General features: G+C 33.9%; 1 long non-coding RNA gene across 1 annotated transcript in view; it reads right to left on the bottom strand.

Annotated features, from left to right (window-relative positions):
- LOC139590010 (uncharacterized) overlaps positions 1-27,278 on the bottom strand; it is a 220,134-nt gene that overhangs the window by 82,479 nt on the left and 110,377 nt on the right. Inside the window, exons 8-9 of the long non-coding RNA XR_011679195.1 lie at positions 5,077-5,129; positions 3,567-3,663 (exon numbers count right to left, since the gene is read on the bottom strand). This is a non-coding gene — a long non-coding RNA (uncharacterized lncRNA). The remainder of the gene's footprint in view (positions 1-3,566; positions 3,664-5,076; positions 5,130-27,278) is intronic.

Here is a 27,278-nt window from a genome sequence, read left to right as displayed (position 1 = left end):
GTCAGAAGTCACCCACTCATAGTCCTGGAGTCAGTCCCTGGATGTCATATGATCTCTCCTTTTATTCAAAGACTTAATTTGATTTTTAAATGTTTTGGTTAATTCTATTTTATTGCTTTTATTTTTGTACCATTTTTTTTTATAGTGCTTTGATAGTTTCTTTCTATTTTAAATAAAAATCATGAAGCAAATCATTAAGGCTCCGAAGAAAACTAGGACAAAAATTTCATATTTATAGGCAGTTTCTTTGAACAATTAAAGGTGCATTCTTAAATGAACTGGGCTACTGATTTGAAACTTTATGACATAAATTGTCAGTATCTCTTCAATTTATTTTTCTTCATCTAGCTGGGGAAAACATAGGCCTTGCACTTACACTGCTCTTTTTTCTTCCTTGAACCTTGTATTTTGGTCTTTATTAATTTAGTATAATGTTTTGCTGCTTCTGTATGCTGCCTATAGGTGGAATAATTTAATATTTTCTTTTCTTGAACATTTCCCTATTATTTACACAAGTAGCTTTGGCTCTGTCATATAAAAACAATCACTGTGGCTTTGCATCCTTTTATAGTTCCCATTGTTTCATCACCTGCATCATTTCTGCCTGTATTTTGACCTTTACATACCTATTTGACAGTGATTGAGTATTTCAGTAGGGGATGAGTTCTTTGGATTACTTAGAGATGAGATTTTATCTGATCTTTTAGGACTTTTACCAACACCCATTTCTAATGGCCTTGCTCAATTTCCTTGTATTAGGTAAAGTAAGGTACAAGGTAGTTAGGGAATGTAAGGTCCAAGTCGTTCAAACCTTCTTTATTCAATAGAGTAACCATTCCACTAATCAGGAATCACAGTCCTTCTCAGCCATAATGTGTTACATTTACATTTAGTTCTCAGCCCCTGCACCTTCCCAAAAAAACAGGCATCCACAAAGAGAGCAAGAAGCCAGAGCTGGATAATTCAGTTTAGCTGTTCAAGGGTTGTTATTCTCCCCATTTGCACTGTGGGAAGGAAGCTGGCTGCCAGTGGCTCCTTCAGTCAACATAAAGCCTAAGCTTTCCTGGAGAAACTCCAGTCCAGCCTCTTGCTATTATCCAGGTTATCTGACTCAGGGCATCAAGTGTTTAAATTTGGTTTTGTCATTGTGTGCTTCTAAGACTAGCCAGAGGATATGTTGATAGTATCTTAAGGAAAGCATTTACCCAGGCCAAAAACTAACCTTAATCTTCTTGGATCTTTCTGAGGGACAAGCAAAGAGTTTAGGAGCCAACAAGTTTATTTCCTCTGGCTGAAAGCATAAAAGAAGTTTCCAAGATGTAATCACTTCTTGTCAGATACTCAAATGTCTGTGTCTGAGTTTTGCAGTGCAGTATTGATTGTGCAAACACTTGTGTGGTTTGTTTCTATATACGTAAATGGCAAGAGGCCAATTAAGATCTTCCCACATATGCGTTGCAGTTTAAAATAATACTATTTATCCAAACAAGTTTTCACACTAAAAATGTGGGCTATTTATTTAAGAGATGGTAAGGATGAAGAAAAAAAAGTTTAGCTTTGAAATAATTTTGCTCCTTTAGTAACATATATAATATGACCACATCTTTTTGGCACAATCAGGTACTGCAGAGTTAACTACATTATCTTGTTAGGACAGTTATATTCTCTCGTATGACAATGACTTGCAGTATGTACTCACTGCCTTCTGGGGAAAGGAAAAAAAATCCAGCAATTACTGTGCAGTGCTCAAATCTGCCTGCCAACAGCAGAACAGTGATTTGTGAGACACATCAAGAACTTCTGGCAAGATCAATCTAGTGAGATCCCTCTGATAGAGGAATAATGAGTTGACAAAGACCAATGTTCAGTTGGGCCCAAGTCCAATAAGATTACTGTACAGCATCATCAATATTGTCTGTGTTTGGAACTGACACAATCAGAATGGAATCAATTGTATTTTCCACAGCACTGTCACACATGATTTTTAACTTTGGCTCACAACACTGCAGAGAAGCTTGCAGATGTTGGCAGATTTTTGCTAACTTATGGGATGTCATTATTAAGTAGGAACCATGCACTACAGTAATTTGTGGTTCTGTGTGTTCCATCATATGGTCTCTGTGTTTAGGAGGGAGGAGAACGAGAAGATGCAGTACCCGGAGGGATTTGTCTGTTATCATCCTCATTTTACTGTGATTGTTGAAAATACCATGTGATCCTAAAGGTGTAGATTGTTTTTCAGAGAAGGACTAATTTGGGCTGTTTAGCAAAGTGATTTTGCTCAAGCATGAGCAAACATCTCTTTAAAAAAAAAAAAAAGTGAAAATGTTTTGATTATCTGACAAAAGATTTAGGATAGAGATGACCCCACTTGTGAATAATAGATGCTTTTCCAAGGCCTTGTAATCTATATTTTAAAAATATTTTTTTGGAAACAATTTTGTTTGGTCTTGTGACTACTGAAGTTAAACATTCTGTCACAGAAAGCTGTCATCTGTACTTACTGAGTAATCACTCACAGTAGACACTTACCTGTCTAGGCATTTCTGCATATAATATAGCTTAGCATACTCCACAATAGATAATAGTACAGTAGCTTGTGAATTAGTTTAAATTAGACTTTTAGTTATTTCAATTTAATTTTTTTGAAAAATGAAGAGACAACTAAAAGGTCAAGTTTCTTATTCAGAGGTTTCTTTGGGTGCTAAAATCTTTTTTTTTTTCCCTTTGTTCATATTATTATCTTCATTTCTTGTTTCTGTGCAGTGTGTATGCTTATTTTTAGAATGGGATTTTAATTTTCGTGAAAAGTAAATTTGAAAGCCCTGCAGACAGAAGTCAAATTTTGATTTGTAAAATACAATAACGCAGACATCACAAGAATAATTTCCATATAAATCTGCACAGTAAAATTTATTGATGTTCACATAAAGTTGTTTTGATACACTTCGGTGTTTGTCTAATAAGAAATACTACTTCAGACAGAAGACTGGATTAGTGTTAATGAATATTGTATTTGATTTCACTGTAGTCAAGAGTTTGATTTTGAAGACAAGAGATTAATGGCTTTGCATTACACTTACTAGAAGCTAAAGGACAGCAAACTATTCCAGAGATATCATTCAAGAGCAATCAAATAATAGTAAGCTTTTACCATCATCAATTTGCTCAGAACTTGAGTCAGTATACTGAAAATGAACTTTGGGACACCCATTGCACCAAATAATTTCTCTTGAATCTCTCTGGTTTGATAACATTACTTATCATATCACACACAATTTTTTTAGTGGCATTGCTTCTGGTGGTTATACTGTTTTTTATGAATATAAGGGAATTCCCTCCTGGGGAAATTCCAGATAAACCTTTAGTGTCCCCAACAGTATGAGAAACTTCCCACCCAAGACAATTACAAAATTGGGTTAAAACGCATTTATACTTAGTAATGTAGTGTAACTTTTAATGTAAATACTTGTTTATCTGAAACGTCATTCACCGGCATATGTCCAAAAGGAGAGGGGAGCAGCTGGCAATACGTACCTGCACGACTTACATGGTTTCTTACTTACCACATAATTGTTTTCTGACTTCCAGTCCCCTCTTTTTACAAGGTTTAACTGACAGATTGTTTAGAGGATCAAATAGTTAAAAGACACACCACGTTTTCTGGAAAGTGTAATATAGCACATAACCTATTCAGCTAAATGTAAACATATTTTATAAATATATAAAAATAAAATATATAAAATATATAAAGCAAATATTATTTTAATTATTTTGCTTTTTCTAGACCATTGCCACAATTGTTATGCATGAGAAACAGATAAGCCAACTAACTAGAAATCAGGACTAAACTCCCTTATGTCCCATCACACCAAATATTTTCTATGTTCACTTTTTTTTAGTTAATTAAATTTTAGTGCTACAGAAGTTAGTCAAAACAGAATCCACACAACTTTATATATATTTTATTATGTAACTTAATAATCATAGAATTAATATATTCTGTACTTAATGTAACCATTGATATCTATTTATTTCTCGGCAGCTGTAAATGATGTTTTGTCATGTACTGAAACTTCCTGATACAAAAAACCACCACAATTATTTCACTGAACATGGACATTATGCAAACTTTCAACAGATCTGAAGGAATAAAGACTTCATTTATATCTATCTGACTGAAAGACAAGCCAAACAAGTAAAGAGTAAAGTGTCAAAAATAGTATCTACCCTTTGGGAAACACTTGCTTAAACTGCCTCGAGAGTAAGGGGTTGCTTATTTGTGTGGGAGTTTTTGCTGGTTTTTTTTTTTCCTTTTCTTCTCTATCTTGTGACCATTGTTTTTAGCCAAAAGTGTTTCGTGCCTCATGGTTGGTATTCACCCCCTGGCTAGGTTATTAAAAACAAGCCTCTGTGCTACCTCAGAAGATTACTTTTGATAAGACACAAATCACCAACTGTTTGAGCAGACCATCTAATTTAAAGGACAACTGCTCATGCTGAGGATGGCTAGGGATGTTGATGTCACTTGCTGAATTGGGAACTAATTGTGATTTTAAATGACAATAATTTATTAAGTTTATTTTTATAGACTACACATGGCCCTAAATAACAATAAATTTATGAATAGTGATTGCGTGCCGCAAATAACTCTTTTCTGTTGTCAGACAATGTGTGATTAATAGGAGTCTTTTCTATCATTGCCTGGACTTTAAACAATAAATAAAAATGTGCAATCATAGATATATAAATTAGGTCATGCTATTCAGAGGATTTTATCGAGAATTCAGCCATTATTGTTTTTTCCTTCTTTTTTTCGCATTCTACTATATCATAACATACCCCACTTTTGTTGTGTACATAGAATGTGTCTTTATATTGCCATGGTGTGTGTATTCTTTATTCCCTTTTGCTGTTCATCTGTCTCTCCCTTTTCCCCCTTTTTTTATAATGTGACACCTCTGAGCTGGTACCCATGGCAACACCCACTAGTAGGGGTGAGCCTATGAAGCTGCTGCAGTTCCCCATCACTCAGTTCTGACAATGCCAGTCATTAATCTAGCAGTGTCTGCTTACCCAGATCTCTACAGGTCCTCTTCTGGTCTTGTTTCCTTACAGCAGTTGCTGTCCTGTGCACAAAGATTCAAAAGATTGCTGTTAATGATTTTCCATTTGTTTAAAACAGCTCAGGCTGGCAGCTCTGTTTAATCCACTCTTAATGGCACTGAACGTTAAAGTAGAGAGCAATCACTGTGTGAAGTAGCTTCCTGAATTTCAAAATTCATCTCTGAGTTTTTGTAGTACCTTAATTTTAATTTAAAAATAATAGGAAAATCAAATAAAAATTACAATTACTTAGGTCTCTATTATATTGATGAAGGTAGATTACAACCTATAAAAATGTCCCCAAACACTTACAACAAAACTACTTCTGTTTTTCAGTCTATAAAGAATTGTTGTTGTAGGTTTTTAAACTAATGAGTGCTATGTTGTAGTTTAGCATCTTGTGCATATTTTGACTACTTCCATAAAGATAGGTCTAAGCCTGACTTACAAGGGAGATCAGCTTCCATTCCAACAGAGGTCTTGACCTGTCCAGATATGCAAAAGATGCATTTCATTCTGAGATTAATCTTTGACTGAGGTTTTAAGTGAGGCTAAAGAGGTTATGGACACAAATCGCACTGAACTATAATAGAAATTCTCTCCCTAGATCCCTTAGGTGTTTCTGAAATTAATGCTTCAATTTTAAGAGTCAAATCCAGGAGGGAAGAATTACATTTTGCTTTCTGTGGGTTACAATTCATGCATTTAAATTCTGTGAAGTTAAGCGTTGGACATTTGTCTAACGTCATATAGGTCATGTAAAAAAAAAGTGTTTCATTCAATGAAGAAAAGTTTTTAGATCATTTCTACCTTTTAGTGCATACCATAATCTGTGCATGATTAGGGAGATGCAAAATTTTGGTACAAATCAGTAAATTTTGCATTATTCAGGATCAGTTTAAACCATTTCCATGGGACCATGCACATGCTTCTTTTTGCCACTATGGGATTTAGTGAGGCCCCTCTGCTAAGATGTGTGTCTGTGGTCATAACTGCAGTTGTATCCATTGAGATAAAAAATGCACATGTGCTGAGATAAAAGATGCAGATGTGCTGAAACATTCTGGGAATGGCTGAGGGATTTGAACCATACACAACCTACCAGCTATTTCAAAAATCTGATAAATACCATTCTAAAACATCGCCTTGCACTGGGCCTCTATTTGATCTCCAAAGACCTATTGATTTTAGACAACACAGTACAGAAACCTTTGTTAAATTCTTCTATTCCAACATATCCAAAAATTTGTGTCCTTGTACTGAATTGTTCTTTCAAAATGTGCAAAATATCCCAGAATATCTTTTTGTCAACAAAAGTTTACAAAATATTTATTTCAGGTGATATTGCCAGGCAAATATGAAGGACACGCCTTCAAATTTAAGATAAGTGTTATGAAAAAAGCATAATTTCACACAAAGCAGATTCTTGTACCTCTTTTAATTTTTAACTTTTAAGTAGAAAAAGGTGGATAAAAGCCTTACTGAATAATTTTTGGTTAAATATTTTTACCACTACCTGTGGTATAGATCTAGCATATGTATTATCCACTATGTGTCTGATAGATATAAGCTTTTCAGTTGCTTGAATGTGCCACCTGAATTGTACATTCAAACTTCAATACCTTAGGAAGTAAAGAGCCACATTTTGAACTCAACTGTAGATGTGTATTTTGGGTTGACTACACATCAGATTGCTCAATTTAGGGTAGAGATGGGAACATACAGCTTTAAATTAATTTTAAAACAGTCAGAAATTTGGGACAGACTTTTCACACTTCACATACCTGAAGCTATGAGAACAATGTCATGTCATGGTCAATCCAGCAATTATGCAATAGATGTTTTCAGTGTGTTATCTCTCAGGTATTAGCTGAGAACTAAGATTTGTCCTGGGAAAGGAGCTGACATATCCTTCTAGATATGGAGAGGGTGATATGGGACTTGAGTTAGAGCATTTTTAGCACAATTATCTAAGGTCACTTATGTGTCTGAAAGATCAAAAAGCTGTTTCATTTATTAAATACTGACTAGAACTTTCTTAAAACAATCCCTAGCAAGTATCATGAAGGCAGAATCTGCTAACTAATTCTATATATATGATGGACAAATAAAAATGACAATTCTTATTTAAAGATTTTTTTTTTCTCAGTACCTGCATCAATTTAGAAAAAACACTGTTCCTTGCATATGGTTTTCATTTTAAAGGCAGGGAACAAATTTTTAATTTTTTTCTTGTAATGAAATTGAATTGGACATCCCTCATAAATCTTGTAACTTTAGTGGGCATTACTCATTTCACCCAAAAGCATGGATGGATATTTTAGAGTCTCTCCATCATTAAAATGAAAGCAATCTCAATATTACTTTCCTAGTAGCCAGACCCTTACCCATGGTGAGCTGTGCCTTCATCTGTAATAGGTGCTATTGATTTCAGTGGAACTCTTTGATTCCTAGAGCACTGCTGAACAAAAGTGGTAAAGTCTGTCCCTCATCCCTTTCAACATGTTTTCATAAACACATTACAAAACCTCATCCTTAACATCTCTAATGTATATGTTTGCATTAAAATCAGTTCTTCTAAACACATGTAGATCAATGAAAAATCTTTGATGGAAACACCACACCTAGAGATTTAAAATATATGTATAACATCTTCAGGTTTTCTGGATGAACAAAAAAGATTTTGGACAAGATTAAAAAAAATATTTTACCCTTGTTACTGATATTGAATGGATTCCTCTGTGAAAAGTCTCCTCAGATTCAGTAGTAAGGGAGCCCAGAGCCTTACTGAGTACTGGAACTTGCATAATCGAGGTAGGGCGGGATCAGGAATTGTATTGCAGACAATAGTTTTGCTAGTTTACAGATTCTATAATACACGGGGTGTTAAATTATTTTCAAGAGTACCTCAAAAGCAAAGGAGGTTCTTTGTATAATAAATAACTCTTTATACTAGGTGGAAACTAATTAGTTCCAAATTCTGATCAAATCATGAGATTACATCCACATTAATACAAATTAATTTGTCATAATGAATGTTAATAGAATTAATTATAATTAGACACTGTTGCACTGGGTGAAATATTTCATAATGGTCCCTTTCATATTAGTAGTAGATTATGTGCATATTTCAAAAATATATAAAAGCAAGAATTACATTCAACATTTTTTATGGTGGAGGCATGTCAAAGAACAATGACACGAAATTTTGAGTCTAGTTAATGGTCCAAATGAACTTTTTTCTTGTTCAAAGCTAGCCTGCTAAACTCCCTTGAACATTCAAAACCTGTTTATTTTTTTCTAGGAGGTAAGACATCCAAATACTGTCCAAAATCTAGGAGAGTTGATGTCTTCTTTGCTTTTTTTCATATACCCTGACTTACAGCCCCCCATGATGCTTGATGCTAAATCATGATATAATGAGTACTGAATTACTTAGGCCTTTTCCAATTTCCATAGAAAATGGACTTTAATTCAAAACTACGCCTGGTTAATTAAACTTTCCATGATCTAATTTGATCTAATTATTTCTATAAATTGAGATGTAACCAGAGTTATATCCTAAGGTAGAATTAGGCTATGGTTACCCATTTTTACTCAGATGGAGGGAACAGTGATGTTCTCTCCTATTAACCCTGACCTTGCTGGCCACTTAAATCAACACAGTTCTGCAACCCAAATGGTGAAGAAGAAACTGTATTTTCAAAATGTCCGTTGGGGGTGGGGATGGTATTTTTTTAGAAATTGGTTTTCCCAAATGCCTTTGAAAACTAATGTTTCTCCTTGCATCCATCTTGAATGTTAATAGCACAAGAAAATATTTGATGTGTCTTATGGACAGCCCAGTATATATTTTCTCTCTTTTTCAATTTTGTTCAGATGCACTAAATTTTTACTTAAATTCATTTTTTCTTTAAAGACATCTTTTTATTTAGATCTGCTCTTCTAAATCATGTACAATATAATCTGAACCATTTACATTTTTATTGCATTCTGAATAAAGGGACAATTCCTTGCTAAGTTATTTTATTTTGCCATAACAAAACCTAGGCTTGGATCTATTTTTTTGTACTAGCAATAGTTTTTACCTTCTGAAAATAACTGCTGGTTCCTTCTTTGTGTAGTTTCCTTGAGCAGTTCTCCTTGAGTGAACTATCATTGTTGCTCACCAAAATCTTGTCACATTCAGTCAGCTGGTGTACAGATACACTGTTCCTTGCATTTACCATAAAATAATTTATTTCTGAAATCTTTGCTGACAGAGAAGCAGAGTACAGATTTTTGCTTTGAAAACAAACAAGGCAATCTGATGGAGAATTCAGGGCTTCTGGCTGCACTGTCTGAGTTCATTTAGAGGTTAATAAAATCAGCTCCCTGCTATGCGTTAAAAATAAGTAATTAATTTGGGGATATCTGTTAGAACTAGAATATTATGCCTGGAAAGTAAGGGTAGAAGGCAGTCTGCTTACTGGAAATACCTCCTTGAGGCATATCCTCACAGCTAATTTAGAAGCCCATTTTCAGAGCAGCAGACAATCCAGACCACCTTGTGTATCTGCCAAAGCTGTCTACAGACAATGAAGAGAAAAAGAAAGAACATTCTGAAAAGTTGAAGTCTGTCTGACTTTAGTTACTTTCCTGTCAGTACACATTGGAAAGATAAGGGCTCCATCAGAAAATCAAGTCCACAAAGGTGAGGTGTTTAGTTCTCTATTACACCATCCCAAAATGAACAATAGGAAATCTTAGGCATTTCCATATTTCTATAATGTAATCTGGTGGTTTTGGTCAGTCATTAACACACAACCCAAGATCCAGAAGGTAGCCTGACTCTTTCCCTATGCTTAAGAGTAATCTGGGAAAAGGCCGAACTTCTAGATCAAGGTCTCTGGAAATGTGTACAGGCTGTACATTATATTGTTGGGTTAAACAAGAAAACACAAAAAAATCAGACGTGGAGATGAGAATTTTAATTCTCTACTTACCTATCAACAAAACTATTAAACCAAAAGCTACACTTTCCTTGTCTACTCTTCCCTAGCCCACAAGTCAAGTAATCAAGTTATAACTTTGCCAAGTAGCTCAATAAGAGATCATGAATTGAGTCCTTTACTCTAAACTCTGATTTTAAGAAAAGTTATATTGAATAGAAATAATGATATGGTCCTTCTTTAAATTATCAATTGTTGATCAATTGTTGATGTATTTTATTTCATTTCCTTAAAGCCAATAATAAAACCTTTTTATATTCCTAATTATAGTTATATAACAATATTTTATTGTTGTACAATAGTATCATAGAGTGGGAGCGTTAAGGTTAATTTTCTTTCGTTGTCTTTTCTTTGTATCTCCTCAAGTTGCTCAACAATTCTGGTAAGGTATTTAGCATCTGTTGTATTGGTTTGTAACAATACTCTTTGCTAACTGGAAAAGTATTTTGTGTAGTAATTTGCTAAAAATCATAGACTCATCCATTAAGATTAGTTTAGTAAATAACATGTATGAAGTATTAATTTTGAGTGATAATATACTCTAATATGACAGAGATTTTGCTGGAAGACAGAGCAAACACATGTTTAACAGAGTTAAAACCTAGAATAAAGTCTATAAAATGAATTTTGTCCATTAAAAAAAAAGAAAAAAAAAAGAGATGTAATTTGATGTGGCAATAGCAACTACAACATAAGCTACCTGACCTTGCCCTTGAAATGACCTCAACCTTGACCTGCAGGGACACTCTCTCTAGGGATGAGAGGTATGTTATTACATGTTATTTCATTACAAGGCCCCTGCTGAGCAGCAACTGCCAAATGGACTCAATTAAGTGTTTCTTGTGATGTGGATTACTGTCTACTGGGGCAAGTTGATACTAGCAAACATATTTCATTCTCTTAAAGTTTGACTGGATATGAAAAGCATGTGAGTTACTCATTTGGTGACACTTCAGTCTATGATTTATATCTGTTTAGAAACACCATAACATACAGACTTCAGTTGAGCACTGCAACCTTTTCTCACTCCTTGTCCTTCAGCAACCAGGCCCTGTTATTACACTCAAGCATTATAGAACCTGACCCAACCTTCATAAAAGTAACCTTACAAAAAGAAAAATTACATTGAACAACAGTTGAATTCTGATAGACAAACTCTTGTTTAACACTGAAAATAAAGTCCAAAACCGTCACAGATGCAACTCTGTATGCTGTCTGATTTTTATCTCAGTAATGCTGTATCAGAGATAAAGTACTGAACACTTATGAGGGCTGGGTTAATTTATTGCCTCTTTAAAATCAATCTTCTACATTAAAACTGTGTAAATGCTGCTGGTAAAAATGGTGACAAGTGTTTCTTTCTCTCTCTCTAGGTACATATATTTTATATTTATGAATTAAACACACACAAATTAAACACACATCCTCCCCCTCATTTTCACTACCTTTTCTGTATCTAATGGTTTTCAAGAAGTTCTTTTCTGAAGTATCATTTGAAACTTGCGGAAAAACGCTTCATTGTCTGCAATGTGCCTTCTGAGCAAAGGAGCAAGCCATTTAAAGCAGAAAGAACACATAAGATTTTCAAGTAACTATTTTAATCTCATTCTTATATCTCTGTTTAAAATGGGGTTTTTTTCATAATTTATACACAGGAAAAGTAAGAAAATCACTTCAGAATCTGTTTTTGCATCCTATCTCTTTCCACTGTATTTTTCACCAATGAAATTTGGAGGGTAAACATTTTGCATGAAAACAGCTGGGAAAAAAAGTTAGCCCCATGGAATTCAGTGGAGGTGTCATTATTTCTAAAATTATATTTGAAATGGAATTTCATTATCAGAGCATCAATTACTTTTCAAGAATCTTCAATGTACCAAGCTTAGCCTGTAGTATATCTCTCTCTAAGGCTATTAAACCTTAAAAAGGGTGAATCCCTCAGAACAAGAAAATATCCTCTGTTCAAACTTTACACAGAACTTTACAATTTTGCTCTTTTTCTGTCTCTGTTACAATTAATTTCCTATGGTCTATTCTTCCCTTATTGACTACAGTCCTTTTGGCTTTACAACCTATAAATGTTAGATCCTTTTTCCTTTCCTTTCCTTTCCTTTCCTTTCCTTTCCTTTCCTTTCCTTTCCTTTCCTTTCCTTTCCTTTCCCTTTCCACCAAGGGGCTGCCACCAGTGCTGGATATCCAGTTCCAGACAACTCAGCAGCAGACCAAACCTGAGTCAGAATCTGTGGTGCCTCTGTGAAAACTTGTTTTTAAACTGCAGAAACACAAAGTGGGAGGGAATCAGGGCACACAGAGAGAAAGGAGAGTAAGCAATTAAAGGATTGAAATTGAAATGCTTGAATTGATTGAAATTATTGAAATTATTGAAATTATTGAAATTATTGAAATTATTGAAATTATTGAAATTTAAAGGCAGAAAGAACTAGAATATGAGAAAGAACTAGAAAGAGACTGAGAAATGAGAAACAGAAGAGAACATTAGTCAGAGATTTCTTCATGGTGGAGCAGTTTCTCCCATTAAATGGCTGCAGTCTTTGGAGAATATTATGTTGCCCAGCAACAGAAAAATATGTTGAAATCAATTGAGAATAAATTAGGTCACTAAAATGATCAGAGTATAAATAATAAAAATAAAAAAACCTGCCTCATTACTTTGTTATGTGTGACTTTCTTTTAAAGTCTAAGGCTACCAAGAGAAGAATGATTTCACGAAAACAAAGAGGACTCATTTAGGAGAGGTGAAACATGTCTTGGAATAATGTCAGTGTTAAAGGAGATAATGTTAGCCTCAGAAAAGATTATTTATTTTTTCATGCATCTAACTTCTTTTGCTTTTTCTAAAATACACCTAGCAGCTACTACAATTGCTGTTGTCATTATATCTGTTGTAGAAGAAGCAATTGCTTTGCCTAGGCTTATGCAATCTCCAACTAATCCTTTGCAAGCATGAGGGCAGATTAACCCTGGTGTGCATTTTAGATATCAATGCTTGTAATAAAAACTACTTGAAAAACCAAATGTGCACTCAAAAGGGAAATTAGTATAACTGCTGTTAAGGGAAACAAGTGTTTAGACTCTTCACAGCTTCAGGATAACTGTTAATTAGATAATGTATTCTGAAAGCCAGAGAGAGATATTAAGATCATCTGATTTTTCCTTCTGCATAATATGGGATTTAGGACCTTCCTGAATTAATTACTGCATAAATTAGGATGAAATATATAGAAAAACATCTTACTATGGCTGAAATACTTTCTGTGATGAGGATTCCTCTTAGACATTTGAAAAACAATTCCCTGATTTGGATGACTTTTTCTTTCTAAATGAGTTCCCAAGTCATTTTATGTTAGGCATATATAATGTACCTTATATAAGGTATAGGACAACGTAATTTCTAATTCTAAAAAAGTTTCTAATACTGCACTTGGAATTTCTTATAATCTTTGTTACTTGTACTCTAATGCAGTGGAAATATGCATTTCATCGTCTTGCTTACTTGAATAAGACAAATGAAATTACTGATTAAGATTCTGGTCTGTGATTGGTTCTGGTTCTTTATTAATTAGGCTATGCTGCCTTCCAAAGAGCAAGTAGTATCAGCTGAAATCAGAACAGGACAAAAAGCAAACCTAATTTCAGTTTTTATCAGAGTACTGACATATCCTTGTGCTTGCAAAGCACAATAGAACAGTCATATTAGAGGAGTATAGTGATGTTCTTTAGGTAAAGTTATGATTGCTAATCCCTAGATCAAAAAACTCCCTTTAATTGACTGTATAAATGTAAAATTATTATGTTTAAATGTGAAAAGATTAAACTCTAAACCTTATTTTCTTGTCACAAAGTGCCTTATTTATTTAACTCTGAACTTGTAGTTAGTATTCTGAATTAATCTTTTAATGGGACTTCTTTATTTATTAAAACATTTGTGTGTTTTCAAATTTTTGTAAGTTAAATTTCTGTACCTATTAATTTTTTATTTTTATTTTTATTTGGAAAGGTTCAATCAAAAATATATTTATTATATTACATTCAGTGTGAAACATTTCTTAAATTTCCTTTTTTAACTGCAAAGAAAACTGTATATAAGTATGAACTATCTCACTGTTAATTATTCTTGGGGCTTTTTTTTTTCTTAGTATATTTGGTAGCACCTGCTGTCTGGACAGTCATGATGAGTCCCATTATAAACTGCATCTAGTTTTCTAGACACTCACTACATTTTCTTTGTGACATTTGAATATTTGCTAGCTGCTATTCAGAGGAAAGAGTTATTATTTTTCTGTTAACTCTTGGAGTACTGTGAAAAAACCAAGGTTGAGGAACTCTCACTAATTTCCATTTTCACTTGGTATTAGTTGCCACCTTGCAAAAAGTTACAAAATCAACAAATGAAGGGGCTTGTTTTATCTCATTGTTGAAGGATCTATAGATTATCATGGACAAGACTGAAATCTAGATTTTCCTACACTTAAAGATTAAGTGAACTGCATAATGTGTGTCCCCTAGCTTTATTTTTTGCTATATAACACTAAGTTCATAAACATAAATCAGTGTTGACAATAGAAGTACATTTAATGTTTTAGGCGATTATTATAATACAGAGACATAGGAAATAATGATTGCATTTTCCTGAAATTATAAGGCATGAAATAAGTCCTGTTAAATCTCACTATTCTTTTGTCACCAGATATTCTTACATGTTTCCATATTTAATTTAAGTGAATACATTAATTAAAGTTTGATTATTTCAAGTAATGAAATAAGGTACTTTAGCACTGGTAATCACACATTAAGAGGTTGGTGCAAACATTAGACTCTGTTATGAAGTTGCCCACTTCAGGGACAAAGTCAGAAAGTGCAATGTGTGACAGGTGTAGGGAGCTGAGGGCAAGGGCAAGCAAAGCACAAAGCAGAGTGCCCAAGTGAGAGCATGAGTGAAAGGAAACTGTGAGTAACTGCTAGATGTAGGCATATCTGTGAGAGGAGAAGTGTGCAAAAGTTATACTGCTTTCTCCAGAAAAAGAAAAAGAACCAGTGGAGTCCACGAGGTAATGGGCAAACACCAAGCAGAATAAGTATTGTGCATGGTACGTAAAACTTGCAACGTCTGATAATTTTTAATGTGTATATGCATAACACAGATCAGCCTAAAACCATTACATGATTTTTATAAAATTTTGCAATTCCAAAATGATTTCTGAAAGCTTGAGGTTACTGGTGATGCTCTATTTTTTTCCTGCTATAGTGACTCTTTGAATGGATAGTTGTTATTTATCAGTGTATGGAATATTAAAGCAAAACTAGCAGTATCACACCAGACTCTGCTGTCTTTACAACCCAAGTAAGCATACAGTCTGGATGATGGATGATAGTTTTTCAGGGAAGGAGCATTCTCACAAGGTTCTTGTTGATCTTGTTTATCAAAGGATCACCAAAAAGACATAATATATGGTTTTGGCTTTCTTTTTTTTTAATGTGCTCTTGCCTTCAATTATGTAGCAATTGCACACTTGTTAACAATGAAGAAAAATTGGTGTTGATAAATGCCATCTAGAGAGGTGTTTTCTTTTGCCTAATAAAGCAATTGAGAATTAATTTTGGTCATGATGCCAGCATAGAATGTTTTTATTATACTCCCTAACCCTTAATTTTTATTTTTTTTTAATGTGAACTGCCTATTTGCTATCAAAGTGGGAAAAGGTGCAACATATTGCCAACTACTTAATCAAGTGCAATACTCTGATATGATCTGTTTCAAGTTTTTTTCTTCTTAAGAAATAAGCTTATGAAATTTATATTTTATCATGCTTTATTCTAGCAGCTAGAGTTTGCAGAATATGCATCGAAAATGACACAAATATGATAGACCTCCTCCTTCCACAAAATACCATTTTCCTTTTGGCTGAGGAAGAGGTGGCAATGATAGCAACACAACTTAGCAACAAACTACACCATGTATATTTAAAAAAAATAAAAATAAAAATAAAAATAAAAATTTATATTAAAAATAATAATATTAATTTATATTAAAAAGAATATAAATATCAAAATTATATTATTATATTATATTAAATATTATTATTCAATATAATATACATTATATCAGATATAATATAATAATATTATTATATTACACATAAATATTATCATATCATATTAAAAAGATTTTAAAATTATATTTATATTTATATTTATATTTATATTTATATTTATATTTATATTTATATTTATAAAAAGAACTGTCTGCTATCTGTTCCTCTGTTACTTTTAAGTTGTCTTAAAACTTTGTTGAAGAAATTTCTCTTCATGATTCCTTGTATTTGATGAGTTTTTCTATGGAGTCCACTCTCAGGGAATACCATGAATTTCAAGGAATCAGCGTTGTCGCATTTAGGGAGCTTTGAGAATATAAACCTACAAAGAATTAAATTCAGTCAAAAAATTATCAAAATGGCTGAAGGAGAAATATTTTGTTTCATTTTAGAAGGGTACCTATATTGCTTTCCAGCAAGCTTAAAAAGATGACCCAGTCAGCCAATGAAAAAAGGATGAAAGCATTCCTTGCACAGTCATCCCAGAGACTGGACACTGTTGCCTAGCAGTTCTGACAGATGATTTACACTTACCTGGACGTCACACACACCATGAGATCCAATAAACAACATCAGGATGGTACATTTCCTAATGTCAGAATGGTATATTTTCCAGGCACACTATACCGTTGCTTGGAAGGGCTCATATATAATTTTGCAAGCAAAGTTGTTTTCCTCTTGGGCAAGCCCTTTCGTCTTTTCTACTTCATCCAGTCTGCCTTAAATAATAACATTTTGCAGTTTTTCCCTGATACCCTCATCTTGCTGGTGTTTGAAAGAAAATGAAGCTTCTTTTGGTGTACCTCTTAGAGTTACATTGACCAGTAACACCATGTTATGAATTAGGAAAATAATGTCAGTCAGAATTGGTTGCATTTACCAATATAAAACAAATTCCATTTCAAAGCACTTTGCCTGCCATCCAAGGTAATTGGAAAGCCAGTTTGAAAAATCTTCTAATGTGCTTTCTAAAATTGACCAAGTTTGCAGAGGCAGCTTCTGAAACAAAATATAATTAATTTCTATCTGTCTATGCTGATCACTGCAGGCTGACAGTCCTTCTACATTCTTTGTTTTAAAACATGTGAATTTTTTTCAATAGACTATACCTCCCTTTCATCTTTCCCTTTTCCCTGTATAAATTGGCACTTTCTGTCTTCCAGGAATCTCATTATCATGCACCGATTCTCCATAGTTTCATAATAAAGGTGCCCAACTGATGTACCAAAAGAACTGTAAATATCTATTTTTATGTACCAAAGATTTTTTTCCTTATAAACTTATGGTTACAATGGCTCTAACATGTCAGTACTTATCTGAATTATCCTAACTCATGATATCTATTCACTTCAATTTAATTCTACATCCATACTCTTTGGTGCTATATAGTTACTAAGATGCTCCAAGGTCATATAGGTAACATTTGATTAATTTCTAGAGCAGCAGTTAATTAAAAAAGATCCTAAGAGAACTGAATTATGTAATCTGAAACGCTAAGTCAAAAAAACCCTCCAAACAAACCACAAATGTGAGTCTTGGGATGTACTGCTATCCTTACATTTTCTGAATCATCTTCAGTAGATTTCATCTGTACATATAAGATCAGACTCCCTGAAACAAACCCTCAAAATCTAACTGACATTTAAACATATTTGTTTCTTGATCTGAAACATGAAATATTTTTTTCAGACCCTCAGAATATTTTTTTCAGACCCTCAAAGTTTCATTGACTGTTTTTACAAAATATATAAGAAATGTCAACAGGAAAATAATTTCTCCTTTTCATCCTCGAACATGGTAACACTAATGCAAGAAATATCTGGAGGCCTGATAAATATCTGGATTTGCTTTTTACTGCTTTGATGGTCATTGGATCATACCAACCAGTTATTAATTCTAGAAAATCTCAGTTCTCTGCTTTCATTGCCTCACGAATAACTTGCTTTCAGACCAAGTGATTGCACCAATCTAATCCCAGCTAAAGCAGCATATCAATAGCATGTTTCCACCTAATCTCAATCTTCCCTCTGATTGCATACATATTTTAAAATTTTACAAGAATAGTTCTTTCTGTTTGCCTCAGACTCTTTTTTCTTTCTTTCTTGGAGAGATATTATTTTTGCAAGTGAAAATTAGCTGCTGGTGTAGGACTTCCATAGGGACAAACAGATCCCTTTCTTCTCCCTAGTATCCTCTGCTTCATACCACTGTTTATGATTGCTCTTTCATCCAGTAAAACAGATCTGAAGAAAATAAAATTGCCAGAAAAGGCATAGTGCATAGAAAGGAGGATTAGGACTTTCTAGAGTCATTGCAGGATTTGAGAGTTTCTTATAAATGTATGTTTTTCTTTCCTTTTTCCATTAAGTTGAAATAGATTCTAAATATTTTTAGGTGCATCTTTTGATTTTAAAGAAAAGCTAAAAGCAGCATTTCCTGTGGGACTTTGGAACTGAATAAGAGCCATAAAAACCCCCTAAAACCAGCTATACACTACTGGGTTTAAAACGCTTTTGCAGGGTTGGCTTCTTTATCCTCATGGTTAATAAAGAAGCAGTTTTGTTTTTATGATAGTATACAAGATGCTTCAGGTTAATATCAGGACATCAGAAAAATCACATGAGCCAACAAAGGCAAAATAGAAAACGGGACCTGAACTGAACTGAAAATAGAAACTATGGAGGTGGAGGGTCTGATTGCAGAGAGTGACAGAGAGTGAGAGAGAGATTTATTTATTTAAAAATATTTAATTTGCCACTAAATTATGTACTGTTGTGTTAAAGCATTTTGTATTAAATCCTTTTATAAGGACTCAAACTGTGTTGCTCTATAAAGGAGAGAAGGCTTTGTTGATACTGATTACTTTTCATAAATTTTCTACTCTCATAGGGGAAACATAGTATGCATGACAACTTTTGCATATAATCCCATAATAGCTCTGCTCATCACTGTATCTTGAGCCTTGATAAAGTATGCCTTGTAACATTTGCATACCTGTCACAAAGTGACTAAACAGATTAATGAATGTATTTACAGGATGAAGTGGTAAAATACAACAAATATTTTGCAACAAATATTTTGCAACAATTCTTTTACAGGAGTGTTTTTTGCTGACAAAAAAAAGTTTAGGCTTTCTATTTTAATCTGAAGTTCTGTAAACTTCTAGATATTTTATTCAGGCTGCAGTACATCCTGTTGTATGAAGGTGAAAAGTGGCAGTGATCAAGTTTTAGACAATGAATGTTGCAAGAAAATCAATAGTCTGATTAAAAAAAGAAAGCTCAAGAGGCTTCTAACCCTAAAAAGTTGATTTGTTACTTCACTATATCTCATTGAAAGCGCAAACTATATTAGTCTTTAGATTTACCAGGCGCATTATTCCTTGTGTCGTTCCAAACGTATCAGCAGTAATGAGAAAGAACATCTTCAGGTTAGCCCCTGTTTTCTCCTAACATATATCAGTTAGATCTGTAGGGAGAAATACTCTGTACTCTATCAGGCAGGTGTGCTATAAAATCTGCCAGAGCAAGGGACTTCTTTGCACTATTTCTGACCCTAAAGATTAGACTAGAAAAATCTTGGTATCAGACATTAAAAAAATGTACTGTTCCCAAAGAGACAATGAGAGTGAAGATATTATCCAAAATGCAGAAGGGACTGTTATAAGTAAAAGTGAGTATGTGTGAAGGAAAATTATGTTAAATGCTAAACACTAAATTAAAAGACAAAAAGTTTAAAATATTTATTTAAAGTACTATAATGAATGACAAAGGAAATAATAGTTCAGAACTTGAAAAAGCAAAAGATGTCATCTATAACTAGCTAGAGTTTCCAATTAAAAGGGATAAGAGTGGTAGGACATTTAAGACAATATTATCTGAGAAATTACTGAAAAAAATATTTGGGAAACTTTCCAAATGGTGAAGCAGAATATACTAGGTCAAGGACAAAGTTAGCAGAGTTGCACTGCAAAGTATAGGCAACTTCTGTACTAGCAGTGAACTTTTGCTGATGAACCTCTGTGGACTCTTTCAAGGAGGCAGATTTCTGGGACTCCGTCCAACAAAGCACTTATTTTCAACTTAACTTTAAACATGCAAGTCAACATTTTAGACTTAATTCATGTAAAAGCATTGAGTGAATATAGCATTTATCAGGACATAGCCTGATAGCTTTTGGTTTCAATAAGATCCTCCTTTGTCTTCAAGTTCTTAATAAATTTAAACTGCTGCAAATCATTAAACTCTTGACTCTGTTGTCTTGATACACAATGAGTAAGTGCATATGTGCTACAGCCCAAAACCTCGGAGTATTTAAACACCTACTCCACTTGAACAGCGCGAGCAGATCTGGTCCCCAGTATAAGGAGAAATACATTTCTCTTAGAAGAAAACAAAAGACAATAAAGACCAGCATACTTGATGAGAGATATGTTTTTTACACATGCCATTTAACTTGCATATTCAATACAAATAGGCAACCTGAATATAAGAAGAAGCTATACTTTGACAAGGTTTATACACCTGGCTAAAAAGTATCCCAGTGTCTTCCTAACATACTAAACCATAATTCCTGCAGAGAATATGTGCTATAATAAAATAAATGAAATGAAGTTTAAAAAGCTAAGAATTCCTCATTTTGGTGGAATAAGTGTATACTTTGAATCACCTTGGGAGATATGGGATTGTGATATCATTTGCATAATGGTTGATGGATGTTAGTGTCTGTTCTGAGACAACTACATTCAAGGATTCCTTTCATTGAAGCAAAACCAGGCCTTTGCATAACCATTAAAAAATTATGTTAATTTTTTATGTTAATTTTTTTCTTCTTTGTAATGACTCCAGACTAATTTATAATTTTATTTTAACCTTGGATTGTAATGTTGAAAATAAAGTTTATTCTTTTCAAAGTTTACTAGCTATGGCAAAGAAAGAGTACAGATTTCTTTCTCATGTCTGAAGCTAAATTATTCCCAAGTAGCGATACAGTGGTTTTAGTCCAGATAACCATAATAAGGACTGCAAATTGATTTTAATAATATGAGGCAATTCACTATTAATGAGTCGTGATGCTTTGAACCCTCCAAAGCAGTTGTTCTCTAAAGAAAGAAAATATTTAATAATAAATTAATAAATTTATTGAAAGTGAATCTAATCAACTGAGAAAGGATACATTAGTAAAAAACCCGAAACAAACTAAACAAAAAAGCCCCAACAGATTACAAAACTGAATAAAAACTTGAAGCAGTTTAAACTATTCATCAAGACCAGAGAAAATTAAGTTATAGAACAAAACAGATTACTTATTGTTATTGAAAAAGCTGAGAAAGCAAAACTATTACAACACGCATAATAAACAAGATTAACAAAAAAAGAGAAAAATATGAAATTAAAACAATATGTAATATACCTTAAAATCCTATACATTTATTCTTTAAAGCCATATGGGTAATAATAAAAATTGCTGCTATTGTATTCCTTATACATGTTGGCTTAGCAGCAAACTCACTCAGGACTTGAGGGGCTTGGCATGGTTCTAGATGTGCTGCTTTGAGAGAAAAGTACCCATTTTTCATGAAGGATAATCTCTGTTGATGAAATTAATAGAGTAAACTGTATTACAGGGTATTGAATTGAGCTTTTGAGCAAGTGGTAACCTAACTTAAAGGTGGGTCAATGAGAAATAATTTTTAAAATTACATCTGAAATGGAATTTGTTATAGTCTATGGGGTGATTTGACTGAAATGGAGTCATTAATACAACCTACCACATAACCTAAGCAATGAATTTCTTCATGTACCTTAGTCTCTAAAGAGAAACAATTCAAGGAAGATGTCTTATCTACCTAAAGTTTCCCTAGTAACAGCAATCTCTTTGCATGCAAGCACTACTGTTTGCCATAGAATTGCCTAGGAAGCTCCAGTTGAAGATATTAATAAATCACAGGGTCATTTCAGAAAGACAATTCAGTTTTTGTTTCATTTTAATTAGCTGGAAAAAAAAAGACATCCTCTTGGGAAAATCAGAGTAAATGGAAAGGGCTGGTCAAGATTATTAGTTTTTAGAGCAACAGAAAGGTGAAGCAAAATGAGAAACCTTGTCAGATAGCGAGGAAATATGTTTTGACCATCAAAATTAGCTGCTAAGACAAAAAATTAAGCATTGCTGTCTTTAAAATATGGAAGGTTCTGCAGTCTCTGCAAGGACATGCCATTGAAGAAACAGGCTAAAATCTCCTAAATAACTTCTGTGAAATCAGGGAACTGTTTTCTATGAGCTTCAAAGAAAGCCAGAAGTCATCATCTCCTACTCAGAAGTGCAAAAATACATTAGCAATGTATTAGAGCAGTACAAGTTTTGAACTGTATTTCTGCCTTTGGTGGAGTATATTTAGAAGATTCCAAAATGAAACATCAAGCAGAGAGAATGTAATTGTTATAGTTAAGTGACAGCTCCAACTCCTTTCCATTCAAATTTTCAGTTAATTCACAACTCAGTAGCATGAGCACTCAGCTTTTTTCCCGGACTTTTTAGGAATTTGGTTTTATGTCACTACCTCCATAAAGCCTGTACCGTATCAGCCCTCTATTAAAGTACAATAGGGTGCTGTGCTTTTCAGAAATTTCAGTTCATCTGCTGAGACTTGAAATGGCAGGTTAGTAAAAAATCCCCATGGCAATTTCATCAAGATTCCCTGTAGACAAATTCCAGCTGGACATTTGCATTCAGGTGATATAAGACACCAATAAAGTTCAGTCAGACATGTAACTTATTTTCAGTTTGGATCTATAAGTGAGCCACTTTTTGATTTCTAAATTTCTAGAGATAACTGGAATACTCAGAATACAGTACAGAGATGATCAGGTTGGGGTTGTTCAGCCTGGGTAAGAGGAGGCTCCAGAGACACCTTTTAGCAGCCTTTCAGTACTGAAAGGGGGGTGCAAGAGAGCTGGAGAGGGACTTTTTTCAAAGACATGGAGTGATAAGACAAGGACTAGTGGTCTTAAACTGTAAAAGAGTGGGTTTACATTTGATTTTAGGAAAAAATTCTCAGTGGTGAGTGGGGTGAAGCACTGGAACAGGTTACCCAGAGAAGTGGTGAATGCTCCATTTGTAGTCATGTTCACAGCCATGTTGGATGGGGCTTTGGGTAACCTACTGTGGAGGAAGGTGGCCCTGCCCGTGGCAGGCGGGGCTGGACCAAGATGGTCTTTGAGTCTCTTTCCAACAGAAACCATTCTATGATTCCATAATGATCATGGTAGAAAGGTTTTGCAATCAGTCTGTAAAGACAGGCAAGTGTTTTGGAGTTTGAGGTGTCTGTGTAGAAATATCAGTCTACTACCCTGAAGTGTTAAATGAAATTCAAGTACATGTCATTCAAATTTATCTATTTGTGATCTCTCATATTATTAAGATGCAGATAAAAAATGGATTAACTATTTTTTTGCTAACTAGGAAGTCTAATTTTTTCTGACACCCTATTTGAATCTCAAGTTTTCTGCAACTAAAAGTTATAAGAATCCTATAAGAAAGACTTCACACAGAATATATAGTCCTTAAAAAGCATGTTTGGCCACAGGACTCGAACCTGAAATGCAAATGTGCAGCAAATCATACATAGGTATGAATGTGTTCAAAGCAGTGTAACTTCAGTTTGGAGAACTGTGTCTGATTTAGTCCAGCAGAAGAACATTGTGGAAAAAATGTTTTTTTCCATTTCCATTTCCAATGTCTACCTAGACACAAGATAAAGCAGGAATTCTGCATAACCCCATTCATCCCAAAGCTGGTTAATGCAACCTACGAAGTAGGAAAGGCTAAGCATGGACCTCTCTCTTCACAAGGTTTTGCCCCACTGAAATCCAAATCATCCCACCCACTACACCAGCCCCGGCAAGAGTAATAGCTCTATCACTTTCTGCTGGCTTCAAGAAAAGCATGCTTTCATATGTCTATTTTATCTCATTTATAATTTGCATTTCCCTTTGTCAAAGTGAGCGGATTAAGTCCCACATGTGCTAATTTTAATATCTTTGTTCTTTTCTTCTTTGTGTAAGCAATGAAGAGCTCCTCTGGGCATTAGAGTTGAAAATCAATTCCTCTGAAATAATTTTAATTTCTCTGCATTTATAATGAAATAAATGAAACAGAATTTCTCTCATTTGTCTCATACACTCAATAATCAGAAGATCATGACAGTGCATTTATGAGATTTTTCCAAATCGAATCCCAATAAAAAAAAGCCATATCTAGGTATAACTGACCTGCATATTTTCCAAACTCAACTATGGAGATAGAAGGTTATTCTACTGGCTAATATCTAAAACAAGTGTAGTAATATCCAAATGTATTTCTCCAGTCTTTATTCATAATGTCACAATTTTTTCCGTTATGTTAATTTTTAAAACATCAGTAATTGCAAACCATTTATCTTATATTATGCCTTTCAGTACAGTGGACAGTCATTTCAGTTCCTAAAGAGATCCCGATTCCACAGGGAAATATTAGAGATAATTAAGAAGACTTCTACATATAACTGATAGAGAAGAAATCTATCTTCTGAAAGGTGAAGCACAATGAAAAACCAGGTGACAGCTTACTTAATATTTACAGTTGAGTATGACATCAGACAGAAGGGTAGCACTGATTGATTTTAATGGCAAGCAGCTGAGCATGCTTATTGATTTAAGAGATCGCTTACTTCACGAATGGCAAAGACCATTAATACACTAAAATCATAACAGTGATAATATGAAGAATAAAAAGTGACCTTGCATTTAAACCCTCTCCTTCCAGGTAAACTGCAGGGCTCACTGGATGGGAATGTACTCTCAAGTAAAACTTTTTAAACATCATTATTATTTCTTTTTATTTATTGCAAGGCAAAATCTCAAGAGTCATCAAAAATATGGGAGTCTTCATTAAGATCTCATAAATTATTTTTTTAAATAAGAGTTTAAGAGGTAAGTAAGAAAAAAATATTTAAGATTTTTTATTGACTTTTACATTTTAGGTTTAATGACATTAATTATAAAATGGAAATCATAATGAAATTAATTTTCACCAAGAGTTACTGAAGTCTTTCTAATATGGTCTTAGAAATTCTTCCCTTTCACTTTTGACTAGCAGATTTTTTAAAAAATAGAAAGCTGATAAAAAGAAAGCAGGTAGGAAAAATGCAGCAAAGAAAGGTAAGTAAATGAAGATTAATAGAAACAGAGATGAAATGAATAGTGCCCTTTTTTGATTCCTCACCTTCCTTCTTATCAGTGCTCTTTAGGTCACTTTCTTGTTAACTCAAAGTATACTGAAAATCTTCTGGAATTTGTATTTCTTTATAAGGGGCCACAAATATTTTGTCATTGATTTAATTTCATTATATTTTCCACATTACAAAAGGTTACATGCAAAAACCTTAAAATAATATTTTCTGCATATTTTCAAATATTCCGTGTACAATATTTTTGAGTTCTCAAGAATTTGTGTGTTTTTGTAGGGCTAACCAAAATTCTGTCCCTTACTACTACCAGCAAGACACACCAAAGAATTAAGTCCACACATCCATAAAGTCAGAATAAGTATATGCAGTTTTCTTCACTAAGTCATATGTAAGACTATTTGAGAATACATGAATGTGACAGCTTTTCACTCAGGAGAACTCAGTCAATCCTGAATTTTTAAACTAGCTCTTGTACTATAAAATGAATAACATATTTCATGCACTGCATGAAGCAAAAAATGACCATCAATTTGAGAACCAGTATTCTTTGACAGAATCTCTGACCACAAAACCAATATACTTTTCTATCAGCTGAAGAAGACAAATTCACCCTTTGCAGTTAAACAAGTTTTTGTTATCTATTGAATTTTCTGTAAACGGAAATAGAAATGTCTCCAAGTTTTATCAGCTGTAGTAAGGCTTATAGAATAAAACATCATGACTTAAGAAAATAGCTCTGGTTTCAGAGTTAGAAATGTTCATTAATAACAACAATATCTCCAGGAAAGCATCACACAATTTAGGGAGTGACTAAACTACAACTTTATATTGAGATGGGAAATATTCCCAGTCTGCCACTAGCTCCTATAGAGTGAGGCAGAAGTTGCTCTACCATCAGATCCAGGAGCCTAACAGACCAATACTAAGATGTTTTATACAGTTGGCATCTCAAGCAACACTGAACCTGTTTTGTAAGGGTGTGAGCAGAATCTTTGCTTCCACGCAGTGAATCACTTGTTGTGGGCCAGGAGCACACAACAAGTGAGCAGAAGAGCAGAAGAACGTGATGTAGGATGTCTGTTAGAGTCAGCACTGCCAGCACGCCTGGCAGGCAGCATGTTGCAGCCAGCTGAGGAAAGCTTCAATTAATCTATCAAATAAGAAGCAGATATATGATAACAGCTGTCAAAGTTGCAATTTAAGGTACAGAGAACTGTATCTTCTATTGTAATTATAAACATAATAAACATAGAACCACTGGCTCCAGTGGAGTTATAGCAATTTGAAGTATCAAAGTATATGATCCACAATTCCTGTATCATGTCAACACATTGATACGTATATTAGCATAGCTACACATAAATATAAATTTTATGCATTAAACTGCTCAAGAGAGGGGTGGTTAATTCAGAAATTTCAGCATCCTTAACCCATCAGGCCATAATATCAAACTGAATACACCTTTTGTCAATAATTACAAAAATATATATTTTTGTAATTATTGACAAAATGTGTGTGCATTTGTGTGTTTCCTCCAGCAAGTTTAATGAAGCCAAAGCATTTAAATCAGCACACAGCATCCTGCAGTTAGGAGAGGTCAGATCCCCTGAATTTTACAAGAAGGCAGCATGTGTGCTGCTACCTCTTGTCCTCTGTGGCAAGTTCAAGTTCTAGCGGGATCTGAAGACCCTGAACCAATATTGCTCACAGAGGTATTGTGGTAATTGCAGGAAGTTCTGGCTGTTGCCCTCTATGACACATCTTTGAAGAAGCCATGTGTTGCTCACAGACAGTTAATGTTCAGGTGTCAGGAAATACCCATTCTGAGAACAGCCTCTAAAT

This window comes from Agelaius tricolor, unplaced genomic scaffold, assembly GCF_023055355.1.
Source record: "Agelaius tricolor isolate 1412-34295 unplaced genomic scaffold, bAgeTri1.0.p SCAF_5, whole genome shotgun sequence".
Classification (NCBI taxonomy): Eukaryota; Metazoa; Chordata; class Aves; order Passeriformes; family Icteridae; genus Agelaius; species Agelaius tricolor.
This window is presented reverse-complemented; position numbering and strand designations above follow the sequence as displayed.